Source organism: Suricata suricatta, chromosome 9 (genome assembly GCF_006229205.1).
Source record: "Suricata suricatta isolate VVHF042 chromosome 9, meerkat_22Aug2017_6uvM2_HiC, whole genome shotgun sequence".
Classification (NCBI taxonomy): domain Eukaryota; kingdom Metazoa; phylum Chordata; class Mammalia; order Carnivora; family Herpestidae; genus Suricata; species Suricata suricatta.
In genome coordinates, this window is record NC_043708.1 from 88,510,110 (window position 1) to 88,519,029 (window position 8,920).

Sequence of the window (8,920 nt, forward strand, 5' to 3'; positions counted from 1 at the left end):
CACTCTACCCAGGGTGCCTGGGTGGCTCAGTTGATTAAGCATCTAACTCCAGTTAAGCATCTAACTTTGGCTCAGGTCATGATCTCACGGTTCATGGGTTTGAACCCCACTTCAGGCCCTGTGCTGACAGCTAGCTCAGAGCCTGGAGCCTGTCCTTTGGATTCTGTGTCTCCCTCTCTCTCTGAGCCTCCCCTGCTCACACTGTCTCTTTGTCTCTCAAAAATAAATAGAACATTTAAAACAATTAAAAAAAGAACACTACCCAATAAAGTTGTCTTTTAGAATTGAAAAAGAGATAGAGATTTCGAGGCAAGCAAAAGTTAAAGTAATTCATCACTGGCTTACAAGACTGTTAAAGGAACATTTTTTTCTTTCTTTTCTTCTTTCTTTCTTTCTTTCTTTCTCTCTCTCTCTCTCTCTCTCTCTCTCTCTCTCTCTCTCTTTCTTTCTTTCTTTCTTTCTTTCTTTCTTTTTCTAGAGAAAGAGAGAGCATGAGTAGGGGAAAGGAGAAGAGGGAGAGTGAGAATCTTAAATGGGCTCCACACTCAGCATGGAGTCCAACATGGAGCTCGATCCTACAACCCATGGATCAAGGCCTGAGCTGAAATCAAGAGTTGGATGCTCAACTGACTGAGCCACCCAGGAACCCCTAAAGGGATTTTTTAAAAGCTGAAACAAAAGGATGCTAATTAGTAATAGGAAAATATGTGAAAGTACAAATCTTACCAGGAAAAGTAAATATATAGCAAAATTCGGAATATTCTGATGTTGTAAAGTGGTGACTTAATCACTTACAAATCTAGTATGTAGGTTAAAAGACAAAAGTATTAAAAAATATAATCTAGAATTTGTTAATGGATATGTTAGGTAAAAAGAAATTGTGACATCAAAAACATAAAACATGGGGGAGGAATAATAATGTGCAGTTTTAAAATGTGTTCAAACTTAAGTTGTTATCAACCTAAAATAAGCTGTTATAAATATAAGTTGTGTTATGAAGCTTCAGAGTAATCAAAAAACAAAAGCTAATAGCAGATAAACAATAGATATAAAGAAATATCTAGGCAAATCACTACCAAAAAACCCATCATATCATAAGAGAATAGAGCAAGAGAAGAAGAAAGAAACAAAAAAATTACACAATAGCCAGATAACAATTTTAAAAATGGCAATAAGCACATATGTTTCAATAATTACCTATAAATGTAAATGGATTAAAATTCTCCAATCAAAAGATAGAATGTACATGGATAAACAAACAACTAAGACCTATCTATAAATTGCCTAAAAGAGACTCACTTCAAATGTAAGGATACACACAGACTGAAAATTAAGGGATAGAAAAAGATATTCCATGCAAATAAAAATGAAAAAAGAGCTGAGGTAGCTATACTTCTATCAGACAAGATAGACTTTTAAGACAAAGACTGTAACAAAGAGACAAAGGTCATTATATAACAGTAAAGGGGTCATTCCAGCAAGAGGATACACCATTCATAAATATTTATGCACTTAATATTGGAGCACCTAAATATATAAAGCAAATAGTAACAGATCTAAAGGGGAAAATGGACAGCAATACAATAATAGAGGGGATTTTAATACCCAACTTTCATCAATAGATAGCCCATTCAAACAAAAAAATCAATAAAAATCATTGGCCTTAAATGACATGTTAGACTAGATGTACTTAACAGACCTCTCTAGACTATTCCATCCAAAAGCAGCAGAATACACATTCTTTTAAATACATGTGGTACAGTCTCCAGGATAGATCATATATTAGGCCACAAAACAAGTCTTAATAAATTTAAGAAGACTGAGATCATATCAAGAAAGTTTTATGACCACAGTGGTATAAAACTAGAAATCAATTACAAGAAAAAAACTAGAAATTTCACAAATATGTGGAGATGAAGCAACATGCTACTGAACAACTAATGGATCAACAAGAAATCAAAAGAAATAAAAAAATATCTTGAGATAAAGAAAATGGAAATATAAAATACCAAAATGTATGGGCTGCTTCAAAAGCAGTTCTAAGAGGTAATTTTATAATGATAAATCTCTAGGTTAAGCAGTAAGAAAGATCTCAAATAAAAAATGTAATTTTGCACCTCAGGCAACCAGAAAAATAATAATAAACTAAGTCCAAAGTTAGTAGAAAGAAGAAAATAATAAAGATCAGAACAGAAATAAATGACATAGAGGTTATAATAGAAAAGATCAATGAAACTAAGAACTATTTTTTTAAAAAGATAAAAAATAGACAAACCTTTAGAACTGATCAAGAAAAAAGAAAACTCAAATAAAATCATAAATAAAAGAGACATTACAACTGAAACCACAGAAATACAAAGGATCATAAAAGACTACTGTGATATGCCAATAAATTGGCTAAAGAGACAGTTTCCTCAATAAATGGTTTTGGAAAAACTAGACATACACATGGAAAAGAAAGAAAATGGCCCCTTTCTTATTCCTGGCAAAACCATTTCTAATAAAATGACAGATAAAACAAAAATCATAGTCAAACATTGCATGAAGTGGACATAAAAGTCAGAAAATAAAATTGGCAGCTAATGTCTTGTAAAAAATTTCAATTTCATCAGTAATCAAATAAATGAAAACACCATTGATTGATATGCCCTTTTTTAATTGAAAAAGAAAAACAATGACAATATGCAACACTGTTGGACTGGTATGTAATCTCATGTGCTAATGATGGGCCATATCAGTTGTCATACTCCTCCCAAGCACATGAGACACTTGCTTATTTCTTGGTCTTTTTAACATCCCAAGCTCTTTCTCACTGGGCTAGAGGAGAGTACTCTAATATTTTCCTCTTAAAGAATTCTCTTGATTCTCCGATATTCCTTCATCACCATCTTTTACAGGCTAGAGGTAGTAGGCTAATGGCCTGCAGGAAGCTCTTTAGGGTGTTATCTGTTGCTGTCATCAGTCTTTATGACCTCTGAAGAAAGGAAGACAGAAACAGTCTCATTTTAACATTCCATTACCTAGTTTGTATGGATTTCTGTTACAATCAAAAGAGCTTTGACTAAGATGCTTGGAGTAATTCCTCAGTTTCTCCAGGCTAGTTTACTCTGACTGGGTACTATAAAAAAAAACTGCTATGTATTAAAATTATCACTCATGTTACCCATACTCACTCATTTCACAAATATCTACTGAGTTTCAACTACATGCTCAAGTTCTGGGATACAGATATAAAGACGACAGGGCTCACTGTGTGGGGGAGGAGAGGACGAGTCTGAGACATATTCTCATATAATTGCAAGGCTGTATGATAGAGCGATAGTAAAAGAAAACATGAAAGTGTCACAAGAACACAGGAATTCTTGCAGTTGCAGATTGAGAATTGCAAAGAATTGGGAAAAACGAATTTTGTTTTTCACCTTCTGAATTACTTAGTCACATTATACCAGATTGGCCTTGTGTTCATTCTACCATTCAAAGAACAAGGAAACTGTGGTATAAAGGAGCTATGGTATAAAGATGCCTTTTAAATTGTTCTGCTATGACTAATAATACTTTAGGTTTGGATCCCAAGATTTTAGAAAATAATAGTATGTATTGAAGTATTAACATTTTCTTAAATCTTTCTTAGTTTCTTTTCTTGCTTTTTTTTTATGCATCCTGTATGGTTTTTTTTAAATTTATTGGAACACTTGTTTGTTGGGACAATATTTTACATGTATTATTCTATAAATACTATTTTTTTCAAGCCCTTTTCTTTGAAAAATATCACAGCTACCTGTGAACATTCCACCAATGGCAGAGAATTTTGAGACCTTGATCTTCTTTAAAATTGCCTTAAAGGTATATAAACCCTCTCTGCAGATGCTCCAAGACAATTTCATTCATACTTTGGGAAGATTCTCATCCAGGCCTGGTATTCTCCTCTCCGAGGGGATAGGAGGTCTAACTCCCACTTGACTGGTAGTTTGAAGCACAGACACGTGAACTTAACCTACATTCCCAAAGGAGACTAGTGGTTAGTTAAGCACATAGGCCTTGGAGTCAGATGGACATAGATTTAAATGCCAGCTCTGTCATTTGTAGACTAAGTGACCCTGCACAAATTAACTTTGTTAAGCTTCAGTTCCTTCAAATATAACTGGATAATAATTACTTTACAGACATATTAACTGGTTAAAAATGAGATCATATATGCAAATCACAGTACCTAGCATATTGTAAAGGTTATATAAATGTTGGTAAATGTTGTTATTAAGATTATTTCTTGGGGCGCCTGGGTGGCTCAGTCAGTTAAGCCTCCAACTTTGGCTCAGGTCAGATCTCATGTTCATGGGTTCCAACCCCGCATCAGGCTCTGTGCTGACAGCTAGCTCGGAGCCTGGAGCCTGCTTCAGGTTCTGTGTCTCCTTCTCTCTCTGCCCCTCCTCCTCTCATGCTCTGTCTCTCTCTGTATCAAAAATAGATTAAAAAACACTAAAAAAAAGATTATTTCTTAAGGAGTATAAATTCAAACTCACTTTTACTTCATACCTATCAAAGCTCTGTTGAGAGAAAGTATTGAAAATATCGAGGTGTGACTGAGTTTTGTTTATTTCCACATTTGGGAATGTATATATTTTCCAACTAAGGTAGACCGCAAAAAGCAATGTATTAAAATGGAATTTCCCCGCTATCTATAGATCCATTTTACCAGACTGTGCATTGTATTTTTGTAATGTTTATTTATTTATTTTTAGAGAGAAAGAGAGACAGCATGTGTGCATGCAAGTGGGGGAGGGGCCGAGAAAGAGGGAGAGAATCCCAAGCAGCACATAATCTGATGTAGAGGTTGATCTCACAAACTGAGAGATCACCACCCAAGTCGAAATCAAGAGTCTGATGCTCAACTGACTAGACACCCAAGTGCCCAGATTTTGCATTGTCTTTATTTCCTTGGTCAACACAGTATAATGTTATAAACTCAACTCTGGCTGAATTCACTGTGTCAACACAGTTCATTACATTACAGACAGGAAAAGTATAGTAATCAATTGGGCTGTTCAGAATAAACATTCACCTTTTTATCCTTCCAAGGCACATGGTAGCCTCTTCCCTCTTTCGCATTCCAGTAAAACCTTGGTTTTCAAGCATATTTGTTCTGGAAACATGCTTGTAATCCAAAGCACTTGTATATCAAAGTGAATTTCCCCATAGGAAATAATGGAAACTCAGATGATTCGTTCCACAACTCAAAAATATTCATATAAAAATGATTAAAATACTGTAACATGATACAAAATAATAAAGAAAATATAAAATATAAAGAAAAATTAACAAATTAATCTGCACTTACTTTGAAAACCTTCATGGTTGGTATGAGGGAGACAAGAGAGAGGAGGGTTATTGGGTAGGACGCCTTTCACTATCACGAACAGAATCACTGCTATCTATTGGTTCTATGGAATCTTTTTCTTTTCATTTAACTTTAACAAGGAATCTATTCAATGACGCTTGCTTTTGCCTCCTTTTGAGGATTCCGTGGAAATGTGACATTGCATTGTCATTAGACAGATTCATGGTTTGCACTGTTATAGCCTCATTCCGGTGGTGTTTGTCTACAAAATTTTGCACTGTTTCCCACATTTTACACACTTATCTGTGTGTAAAAGTGAGGGATTCCTCTGCCTTTTTCTCCTCCTCTGTAGTGAGAAAGAGGGAACCATTGGCTCAGTTGTGATCATGTGGCATTTGGTGTCACAAACTACTCATATTGCAAGACATTGCTCATTTATCAAGTTAGAATTTATTAGAAAGATTTGGTCATCTTGTGCAACACTCACTCACAGAGCAAGTTACTTGTAATCCAAGGTTTTACTGTATAAGCCTGGCCATGCAGCTTGCTCCTGGCAATGAAATAATGAAATCTGAGTCAAAATCTGTGTGTGTGTGTGTGTGTGTGTGTGTGTGTGTGTGTGTGTTTGAGAGAAAGATGTAAAAGCCAATGTACAGTTCATTGAATTCTCCCTGCTTCAGTGATTATGGTGAATGAGATAGTCTTCTTTGGCTTGGATGTTTGAGTTACAACATTAATAGAGACTCTAGCCTATGTGCAATGGATACACAATGTGAGTGAAAAATAAACCTTTGTCAGCATGAGCCACAGAAGATTTTATGATGTTGTTACTGAATTATAATATAGCCTATAATGATTGATACAGGGATTCACAGGAAAAAATATGACTTAGTCTTAGTATAAGGAACAGATATGCTTCATATGCACAAATGGTCTGTTTTTATTTTATGGATACTGCCCAATTATGTAAGTAATGTTGTCATTTCCTTTCCTGGCAGATAGTAAGCTTAGAGACAACCTTATTTGTGAGCCAAGTACGGCAAAAGTAAGGGATCTCTTAGTAGGATTTTGTATTCTAATCTCATCTCAGACTTTTCTTTTTCTATGTTAAACCTTCTTTTTCTTATCTGTTTATTTACCATGTTATTTTATGCTGTTGTATTGAACATACTTATGTAAAGCTACCTAAATCCTTATAGGAGAAAGATGGGCATATATATAATTAAATATATATCTAAGTATACTGCCTATTCTTTTGGTAAAAAGGGTTTAAACATGTGATACGCAAGATGAACCTACCTGTGTGCTTCACCTTTATCTTTCATTTATGCCTTTCTTGAAACGGCCTCATGGCTCAGACACAACTCTTAGTCTGGTGTGTTTCTACTGGGGAGCATTGATTGCCCTTTGAAAGGACACAGGTCTGAGTGAAACAAACTCCATGACAGGCTTAAAATTTCCCTCCCAAGTTGGTAGGCCTGAGTTTCAGTTTCCCCAGAGTTATCAGATGATCAAAGAAAAGGGCACATAGTGCCTAAAAAGGAAACTACCTTCACAATGCCCAATCAGGGAGAGAAGGCAAACATATCTAGCATTCCTGAGGTCAGGGGCTTGGGGGCTGGGGGCTATAGATAGTTGCTTAATGTTAGTTAGCCAATGGCTCGCCACTTGCCCAAGCCCTACGTGGGGGTCCTTAGCCCACCCCATAATTGCTTATTTTCAAAGGAACACCAAAAGTCATGATTGGGTCCCGCCAAATGTAACGGACACCGTAGAGACTCTGAGTGGTTAAGATTGTTACTAGGGCTGCTGTGTGATTACGAGTGGATTGCTGTGCCCGTGTCACAATTCCTTGTAACTCCCCCAAGCCCCATAAAAACCTTGCTCAACTATTGTTTGGGGCTCTGAGCACAGATCCACTGTGTTGGTGAGGTCTGGGAGCCCAAGCTTAAGCCCGAATGAATGCCCTTTGCTTTTGCATATGTGACTTGGTCTCCCTGGTGGTCTCTGGTTTTGGGGGATATTGCAATCTGGGCATAACACCTTCAGAAGGACACAGGAATAGGACTCAGGAATCTAAATTCTAGTTTTATTTTGCCACAAACTATATATGTAATCTCCGACAACCCACTTTCCACTTGAATCTCTATTTCTTCATTTGTAAAATTGAGGTCTTTAAAAAATTCTTAATTTATGTTCAAATTATGTTCTTTAAATTACATGAATAAAGGCATGAGTGGATAGATTAATCTGCCTCTATTAGATGGGGGAAAAACCACAATGTGATTTCTTGAAACTAAATTTGCTATTTTCCATATATTCATGCATTCCTTCAAGAAATATTTCTTGTAGGCTATGTGAAAGATACTACAATGTTATAGAAAAGCAAAGGATCCAATTCCTGGCTTCAGCAGTCAATTACAATCAGGCTGATAAAACATGTGCAGGGAATACTTGTGAAAAATTTAACATCTATTACAAAGTTAATATGAGATCAAGAGGTAATAGATTGTATCAGAAATAAAACTTTTAAGGATGAGACAGAGACTGTTTGAGGGATCAGGTTGTCAGTGAAGGCTCTCTTAAAAACTGATCAGCTCTGCAGGACTTCAGACGTGGAAAAAAGAATGTAGGCCATTGGAGTGTGCACAGGGATGAGGTTGGGTAACAAGGCATTTAGGCAAGACCTTGAGAAGACCACCCTAGTTGCAGCAAAGGGTTACCTTGGAGAATGTTCAAAGACTATGAAAAAGAAAAAGAGCAAAGGAGATTAAGATGGAGTGGTTATCCTAGTGTAAACAGATTTTTACTATGTGTCTGTCAGGAAATAATGCATTCAACACAAATCTTTGAGGATGATTGAAATAATTGGTGGGTAATTATGAGTTCATTTAAATACTATAGTTGCTTAACAAATAATGTGAGTGATGTGGTTTTACCCTTTAAATCATAAAGTTGCTAATGAGCCTAATTATTTTAAATTATCATAAATTTCATTTCCCCATGGATTGTTTGTAGTGGAGAAAGGTAACATGATAGGCTATCAGAAGTTGAAAGCAATTATGTCTCTTTTACATATTTTCATCCAATAATTTAAAAATGTTTGCCAAGGGCTTCAAACTTTTTTGTAGCTGAGTGTAGTCCTTTGTAATAGAAACAACCAACCCTACTGCTATGAAAATGAAGGAGAAAAGAGGAGTCAGGCATGCATAGCTACCTGTTAGCATGCAGGAATAAAGTAGAGTATTGCTAATGAAAAAATTCAAAACTTTGAAATAATGAAATCAAAGTGGTAAAGAATTCACGTCTTGGTGACATCAGTGTTATGTACGATTTATATGAAATACATTTATTTCAAAATGCGGGTGGAGGAGTCAAAAGTAGTGGAGAGAAAACTTTTAAAAGAACTCATTCTGTTTTCCTCTTAGTGTAAATGTTAAATGGAGGGTGCTGTGGTTCACCCATATCATTTCCTCTTTGTTTGGAGCCATTGTGTTCTAATGGGAAAAATGCTAGCAGAAGTCTTAGTGACGCAGTGTCAGCTCCCCACCCTTTCCCCCAAATCTTTCCATCACAACATTTACT